This window comes from Halictus rubicundus, chromosome 16 (assembly GCF_050948215.1).
Source record: "Halictus rubicundus isolate RS-2024b chromosome 16, iyHalRubi1_principal, whole genome shotgun sequence".
NCBI classification, from domain to species: Eukaryota; Metazoa; Arthropoda; class Insecta; order Hymenoptera; family Halictidae; genus Halictus; species Halictus rubicundus.
The window spans coordinates 5761430-5770713 of NC_135164.1; positions in this window are offsets into that span (position 1 = coordinate 5761430).

Below are 9284 nucleotides of genomic sequence, written 5' to 3' on the forward strand. Positions count from 1 at the left end.
TGTGGGGGGTGGGTAGGTGGGTGGGTGTCCTCGCGTAGGATACCGGGGCGCTAAACAAGCCGTGCACACGGGGAACGAGAAGGAAAGACGAGGGAGGACTCGCACAAAGCGTCGGAGGGGCGACGTAGGGGGGAGGGGGCGGCAGGGTGCAGAATAATGCTTAACAAGCCGACTTGAAAGGACGGCCGCCATTTTGAGTCAATACTTGAAAGTCTTTGCTCATTAAGAATATTTTACGTCTCCCTCTTTCAATGGAATCACCCGTCCTCTCCTCGCGGCACCCCCTTTCCGCCGGTTGCCCTTTCTTTTTCTCCACTTTTTCGCTTTCTCTCACTCCTCCCCCTTTCACCCTGTCATTCTGGGTCCACCCTCCGAGGGGGTGGTTGCACCCTTGAAGATGGAAGTTATTTACACGGCACTCGGAGCCACCTTCCACCATCGCAACCCCGTAACCATTCCCTCGCCACCTCCGCCCACCCCCCCGCTGTTGCCTCTATCGGCCTTCCCTTTCGTTCAAGACGCATCCACGCTGCTGCCACCCCACCATCCCCATCCCCTTCAGGATATCTCACCCTCGACGCTCCGCTCCACCATAGACTCCCGATAGCCAGCGCAATCCCTGTCGAGGGCAGAAAATTCCGACTTCGCCCGTGGAACCACCCCCTTGGCCAACCCCCTCGCTCTCCGCTCGTAATCATAGTCCCATTTCGCGGCGTTTTTCCTAATTCCTACCCAATTTCGCTTTTAGCATTTCAATTTATGCGCGCGAACCGATTCGCCAGGCGTGTCAGCTCTTGGCCCCAAATCGATTCGCCATTTTTACATTTGCGCGAATCGCTTCTTCTCGCGCAATAATCTCGTATTGTCGATCATGACTTTGTAACCGGAACTTAGCTTTAGATTCGTTCACGTATTTGATCGATCCGTACGTGAGATCACCTACTTTAATCAATTTGTTAAAAATTAAAGCCTTAACAATTTCGTATTGCGACATGTATTAACTCTTTACCTACCGGCAATGGTTTAACGCTCACACGTTCCTCAGGGTGAAAATTCATTCATCCACTATTTTCACATATTGTAAAATGATCGATTCTGTCGGAAATCTTGAGTGAGATGTATGTCCCTAACCCTTTAACTGGTATACTGAGGTCTCTAATGCCGCCAACGAAATTTCTGTACGCTAACTTTCGCTACTGTACGATAATTGCAAATATCAAGTTGCTTTAACTTCTTCACAGAGAATTTATACAAACTGTTACAAAGTATGACACTTCGTAATCTGTGTAGACACCGTACCACTAAAGGGGTTAAATTGCGACGTTATAAACGAGACATAATTTTTTGATTTTCAAGCATAAAGCAAAAAGTGGATGAGACATTTTATACGACTATTTCGGAGGAGCGCGTAAAATACACGCTTCTATAGGATACAACGAACATTTAGTTTATGTATAGTTGAAAACTTACCCTTAGCAAGCTCCTTTAGCGTTCGCACTTTTGAGCGAAGTCGATTGCTTATCAAAGAAACAGAAGGAGCGTTTAAAAATTCTGGTTCGTAGCCGATGAAACCCGAGGCACGCGAGGGTTAAACATCCCCGCGGACTTGTCGCAGCGTTCGTTAGTCGTAACGAACGTTCCAAACAATGAGGGGGCCGGTCGTTCGAGTTTTTAAGTCATCGCGAAGGTAATTCGTCCACGGGTCCCTGCAACACCGTGCCAGAAAGACAATAGCGGCGTTACTAGCTCTGCCAGGGGATGCTGGCAGAAGAGAGAGAAAGAGAGAGAGAGAGAGAGAGAGAGAGAGAGAGGGAGAGAGAGGGGTCTTCGGGGTCTGTAAAAATAAATCACGCGTGCAACGTCGTCGTTTCTCGCTCAATTGTATCAACTTTAACCCCTTTATTGTATCGCTCTTTTTTTTCCGTCATTCTTTCCTCGCCGTTTGACCGGATTCGACCCTCTCCCTCCTCCCCTCTCCTCTCTCTCTCTCTCTCTCTCTCTCTCTCTCTCTCTCTCTCTCTCGCTCCGGTTCCGAGTGAATCAGGTTCGGAGCTCGGCCGTGCGAACAATCGTGCGCGCACGGAACGGCAGAAAGCGCATATAATAAGCTGCGGAGAGAGAGACAGAGTGGAAACAAAAACTGGTCTCGCTTGGTAAAACAATAGGGGGTTCCTTTTTCCGAGGGAGAGGGAGAAAGAGGTGAAAGGAGCTGCGCGCGGCGGAACGGAGAGGGTAGAGAGAGCAACCCCATCTCGCAAAATCTCGCGGGCACGGAGGACGTGTGTGAAATTCAAGAACCTGTAGCGCCGGTGAAGAACAAAACGACGGTGCCCAGAGCAGCTGCATGGTGCATACGTTATTAGTGCGTCGTTTTGTCCTTCGCGAGACTTACTCGCGTTCGCCGAAATAAAAAGATCATCGTAACCCCGTGAGACGCGCGCCTCCCTATACCTCCCTTCTGCTGCTCCGGGTTCGCCCTCTCCGTTTTGTCTCTCTTCGTCCTTATCCCTTCCTCGGTTCTGGGTCTCCTTCTCGGCTCGCGGAACAGGTTCCTCTTTATTCGGCCTGCTTATTATACAAGTTATTGTTTTCGCCCGAGACACGAGAGCCCCGGCGAGGAGTGCCACCAACCTGGAACAAGAACCGGAGGAAAAAAGAAGCAAGTCCTCGAGTGATTCTCTCTCATGCGTCCCCCGGTCCACCCGGGGCCGCACCAAATAATTATCATAACTCTGTGTATCGGGAAACCCGTTTCAAGTAGAGACCCCCCTGACCCCCTGACCCCCCGACCCCCCCGTTCTCTTGGTCTATCGCGAAATTCGCGGGGATTCTCCTCTCGGCGAGAAATATGGAATAAATTTCTGCCTCGCCGCTTTCTTTCCGGCGTCAAGAGACTTGTCGCACCCCGTCTTTTCTCGGGCTCGTCTTCTCTCAGGTTTAAGCCACTGTGCCGCACCGTCGATACTCTCTTCAGGTCGTCCAATCGCATCTTCTCGGGCACCGGTTTCCCTGTTCAAAGCCACGAGATGCCTCTCGTTTTTATTTAACTGCTGGCGTTTAAATAAAATGAATGGTTTCCTAGGTTGTTTTATGGACGCTAGAATGAGCGGACGTCTGCCTTTGATAATTACTAGACTTTATGCATTTATGGCCTGTAAAAATCTTCAAAGAATCGGAGAACATAAAATGCGATAGAATTTAGTACGGTTTTTATGTATTTTGGATCTACAAAGCCTATTCTAATTAGAAATAAAATTTCGTGTGATTCTACTTTCTTAAATTTTGTCTATAAAAATTGAAAATTGCATAAACATTAATAAGTACAATAGACAGGTGGAGTTTTACGAAGAACAGAAGACAGATGAAAATATATTTCTTTGTTCGATAATTTTATAAAGGTCTAAAATTATGATTACACGATAGTGCATTTTCTCTTCTAAGAATTTTAGTAAGTCAAAAATAATATACCATCATCTTTCTTCTAATGTCTCAGGTTTGTTATCGACGAATTCATTTTTACGATAAGTCCATGAAATCTTCTAGTATCAATCAATTTTTAATATTTTTTCATTTCTAGTTCAGTAGTAGCTTATATGTTCTTAAAATTTTAATTTGTAGCTCGTGTGTATATTAATCGATGCGATGAAATTTTCAGAATGTGTATAACTAATATAGTTCTACAAAACGCACACTTTAAATTTTCATTACAGGCTCAAATAAAAAAGTTCTAAAAAGTGCCATTTTTATTTTTCCACGTAATTCCTACCAACTGCAATTTCTTCTAAATCTTTCTTGCACATCATTTGGAAAACCAATTCTTCTAGTTGCTCAAAAAAAGTCAATTCGTTTGATCCAATGTAGAAAAAGTTATACTGCTTTAAAAAGCGTTCGAATCTCGTGTATCCAGTACTTGAAGAACACTCACCTAATTCAGCAGATAGGTGAACTTTGTCAGCGTTGATCGAAGAATTCCGAGACACCCAGTATGTCATCTTACACTCTGATGGACAGTGGTCCAGTGGTGGAACCCTGGGTAGCAGGGCCGGCGCAATGGCGATCAATGGCAGATGTCCAGAGGCGAGTGGAAAAAGGATTTTTTTTTCTGGGCGCGGGCTCCTATGGTCCCGTCCAGGTGTCCATTGTGGGTCCGAGCTAGGATTCTCAACCCTTAGACTTTAACCCTTTGGCCGCACGCATCCGCTGGCAAGCACCCATTTACCTATACTGAAACAATGCCGGCCGGACCGCACCCCGGATGCGCACGTTTATTAAGTAATGTCCCCCTATGGTTTTACGCTCCACAGCTGCCTTCGCAAAAAAAAAAATCACTGTTGCTTTTGTCTATCGCCTGCTTACTGTGACGCTGCACGTAAGAATCGTTACGTTGTATCGAGAGACTCGATCTGCTCGCGGAATCCCGCTGCTCGGGCAATTACAATGGCCCCACCCGTTATTCGAATCTAATTGGAGCGATTTTCGAACTCGTTCATTTCTTAAAAACTGGCATTTATATATTTTCGTTGAATTTTGCGAGCCATTTTTTGTTCGAACGTTACCTTTGATTTTCTAAAGATGGAGAGAAGCTGTTGGTAACGGACACAGTGTCCAAATATTTTTTACTGCGTTTTAAACTTTTTAAACGGACGACAATTAGTAGTTTTGGTTCAGTGTTTATCAACTTAGAGGAATGGATGATATTCGTATTATAACATTCCGTTCTTTGATTTTAAGATACAGGCACTGAATCACCGTTTTATACTGCAATTTCGTATAGTAACGTTGAGAAACATCGTTATGTTATTTTGCTAATTTCGTTCGAAATATTTAATATGAATATTGACAGTCTTGATGAGCAAAAAGAATCGATTGTAGGAGTTCGAATGAGATTTTCATCGTTCAAAATATGTTACTCTTTGATTTCATACGTAAAGTGTACAGGTAATAAGTATAATGGTGAATAATCACCATTTTATTCTGCAATTTCGTACAGTAACGTTGAGAAGCACCGTTTCACTATTTTGTTAATTTTGTTCGAAATATTTCATATGAATATTTACAATTTTGATGAGCAAAAAGATTGTAGGAGTTCGAATGAAATTTTCATCGTTCAAAATACACTGTTCTTTGATTTCATACATAAAGTATACAGGTACTGAATCACCATTTTATACTGCCATTTAATACAATAATGTTGAGAAGCACCGTTTCACTATTTTGTTAATTTCGTTCGAAATATTTAATACGAATATTGACAGCCCCGGTGAGTAAAAATGACCGATTGTAGGAGTTCGAATGAAGTATACAGAATCGCTTTTGGACCACAAGTTCGTATAGTAACGTTTATTATTTTCTTTATGTCTGCTTTATGCGTTCATCCACTTCCGACTATTTGGTACTGTAATATTAGCGTTTTAAATATTTAATATGAATATTGACAGCTCCGGTGAGTAAAAAGAATCAATTGTAGGAGTTCGAACGAAGTATGCAGAATCGCTTTTGGACCACAAGTTCACACAGTAACGTTTATTATTTGATTTTACGTTTGCTTTATGCGTTCGTCTACCTCCGACTATATCGTACAGTAATATTATTTTAAATATTTAACATGAATATTGACAGGTTCGGTGAATACAAAACTCGATGGCCACTCAGTCGGTGGATTTAAAATTTTCAGAATTTCAGATGCACGTTGAGCTTCGTGATCAATTAATTTGACGAATATTGATGAATTCTGCTTTTCTGCCACGTTAAAAAAGATGGACGACTGTCGGACCGTTTTTGCCAGCGAAGATACCGAACAATGCTCATTGTCAGACGATGCTCTTCTAGGGACCGGTTTCTAACGTCAGTTTCTCGACGAGAAAATCTGCATACCGTGCCGAAGGTCCAGTTTACGTACAATGAATCAGCACACGAGCGGAATCCTATGGAATCTTGAAGGGGTCACATGAAACCTGACCAAGTCCACGGACTTACCCCACCATGTGGCCAACGAAAGGGTGGTCTTTGCCATTCGAACCAGTCCTACATTCATGCAAAATACAAGAGGCCAGTTTGAAAACGGCCGGCCATCATATCTCCACGATATTATTTCGACGAAATTGTCTGCGCGAAATTTCGTGCAAATCGGTGAAACGAATTGATGGATTTTTGAGTGGCGAGAATGGACACGAGGAGGAAAAAACAAAACGGAGGCAGAAAATAATTGCATAATTTCTGGAGCAATCAACGAAAATTGATTTCGGTCGATCGACGTTTAAATTGTTACTCTAATTCGCGACGTTTTATTTAGTTTATAGGTGACTATCAATTTTATAGTTAACGTTCGTCACGATGAAAATGTGCTGTGCTTCGGTGTGTTCGTAAACAGTGAATTATACTAATGTTTCTTAAAAAATGTGTCCAGTTTTGAAACAGTATGAAAACAGTATGAAATTGCAGTATACTCTGGCGTCTTGTGAAAATGGCGGCAGTGTGAGTCATCGTTTCGCTGATATAAGAATTGTTTGAACAGTGTGGAGCCTCGAGGTTTGCAGTATTGATTTTTTAACGAAAAGTCAGTTGAAAAAATCTATTTCTATCTCTATAATAATCGCGTATGTAAATGTCGATTATGGTAGGCGACGATTTGTTGTAAATTTGTCTAACTATTGGGGTGTTAAAAAATCAGGGAAAAAGTATTTTTGTATGCTCTGGTCCTTTCTCTTTCAATCGGACTTTTTTTCGCGAGGAAATTCAAAAATTATTATCTTAGTAAGCCTATAAAGATGGCGTCCGGTAGTAGATCGAAACATCACAAATGCGTGAATTTTTAGCTTCGTATACAGTAATAAAACAATGCTTGAACTGTCGGATTTTTATGAGATTTTATCTTAGAACGTGTGCAGATTAATGTGATATTATTTAGAATTGTTGAATTAATTTCTTACCTCTGACAAAATATAAAATTCGTGTCTGATCCACCAGTACGTCGCCATGACTGCCTGGACGAGCGCACCACTATGTTTCACGATCTGTCACCGACTGTAATTTGAGAATGTTTGCAAACTGAGCAAGGTTAATTGAAAGAGGGAAGATCATAGAATACGAAAACATTTTTTGTCAAATTTCTTTAACATGTGAAGGGTAATATTTGAAAGGTAACACAAAAACGTGGTAGGCATTGGCCGATATTGTCAACCTTGAGAGTTTGAATTGTTTACACAATCTCGACACCAGCAAAATGATGACTTACAATATATTTTAATTTAAATGTCTTCTAGTTACCCATAAAAATGAATTAATTCCCAAAATTTTCGTGAAAATATTTTTATAGATCTTGAAAGACTGTTTAACGACAAAGAAGCCTTAGAACTATTATTTTATTTCTTTATACAATAAACAGTCGAAATATATTTTTATATTATCTGCTATTTAATGTTCATAAAAGGTATGTTTTCTGTTTGATCTAATCCAATATTTCGTTTTGTACTTTGCTGTGTCCGAAGCCAGAAAGATTAATAAATTTCATATTTTAATAAAAAGAACAGATGGTAGTTTTTCTATAGTATTATGATAACCGAAGTCGTTAAAATTGATAAGGGTTCGAAAGACTCTCGTCTCAATTTTTCAATGGATGAATAGAAGGATGCCGGTTGGCGCGATCGATAACGGCGTTTCGCCAATTAATGCAATTAGTAAAAACTATTTCGGGTCGAGGGTTTAAGGCGATGACTTTAATCCCTGCAGAATCAATTAGTCACTGATTAATTTTCACGAAGTATCCTCTCGGCCATTTCCTCGCCGATTGTCTGTGAAATTATCGCGCGTAATTCAGACCTCATAATGATCAAGTCGACTTTCCTCCCTTGAACTTCAATGAAGTTGCAGTCCATTCTTGTTCGCGCCAAATTACAGCTAATTAGGACCGGATTCGAAGGGTGACTCTTGTTTCAAAGTAGGTACGCATTTTTCATTAAGAATTCAAGAAGCCGCTGCAATTGTTGCTCGGTTACCCAGGCCAATAATTAAATAAATTACCATTGAATCACAAATCAAACGTATATTTTTATTAACAATCTTCGTTAAGAGCTCGCTATATTTATGTTGGAGTTATTGACAAATTTATTTAATAATAATCAATAGGATATAAGAAAGCTACAGAGAAATCAATAAATATGATAAGAAAAGAGTTTATGAAATTGCCCAATTAGGTACTGATTAATTAGGTAAATTCGACTACCAAATAGGTACACAAAAATATTGGATAAAGAGAACATTGTGTTACCAATTAATAATACTTTATCTACTTAGTAACACTTTGAAAGAAAATCTTTTTTGAAATAAGAATCCTAAAAGAAATGATTAGATTTCGCGTTGCTGAGGGTGATCTGTCGATTCACAAATAATATTGTCATTGTTATGGAAAAATTGATTTAGAAATTTTCAGTTTTTAAAAATCATTGAATTTTCAATTAGTTATGTCTACTATTGGTTTCGGTAAAACAAAGATGGAAATCTGTTAGCTCTGTATTTTATCTCCTTAACATTTTTATAGGGCCTAAAAATGAACTATTTTTGTGAAGATATTTGTATATTTCAGAATACAACGTTTATTATAAAACGTTGGTCTTTTAAATCAAATTACGAAGATAAATACCATGGTTTTCGTGAATCTTATGCAACTGCGTATAGATCCGCAGCAAATAATTAATATACGTTGTAAATATTTGTATATTTCATTATAAAACCCTTTTTATATAAGCAACTATACTATAAATAAAACTGCACGATTTTATACGATTTTAATTCCACGCAAAACTGCAAAAACAATAAAAATAACGGAAGAATTGGATAATGTTGCCATATTATTCCCATATTGGATAATGTTGCCATATTATTTATTAATGTCGCCATTATTATTATTATTATTATTATTCAAATTATTAGAAGAGGAAATATACTTTTATTCAACTTCTGTTCCCTGCAATCGACTCGGAAATTTTTATTGTGCTCAAAGATCCACAGTCTACTGAAAAAATCAAGATTTATCATAGCCACTGTTATTTCACCTTATGCATCGTAGGTCCCAGCAAAATTTTGATTCGCTCTGCCTACCACCGTGCGAATTAACGTTGAAATCTAGTAAAAAAAAAAAGAAGATGGTGTCAGTCATGACCGACCGACGCGGCAGTTAACGCGTTAATGAAATGTCATTGAGACACTCTTTAAAATGAACATAAGGGGCAAAATGCTAGCGTTTATAGAACTATCGCGTGTGGATAATATTAGTTAAAACACGATCT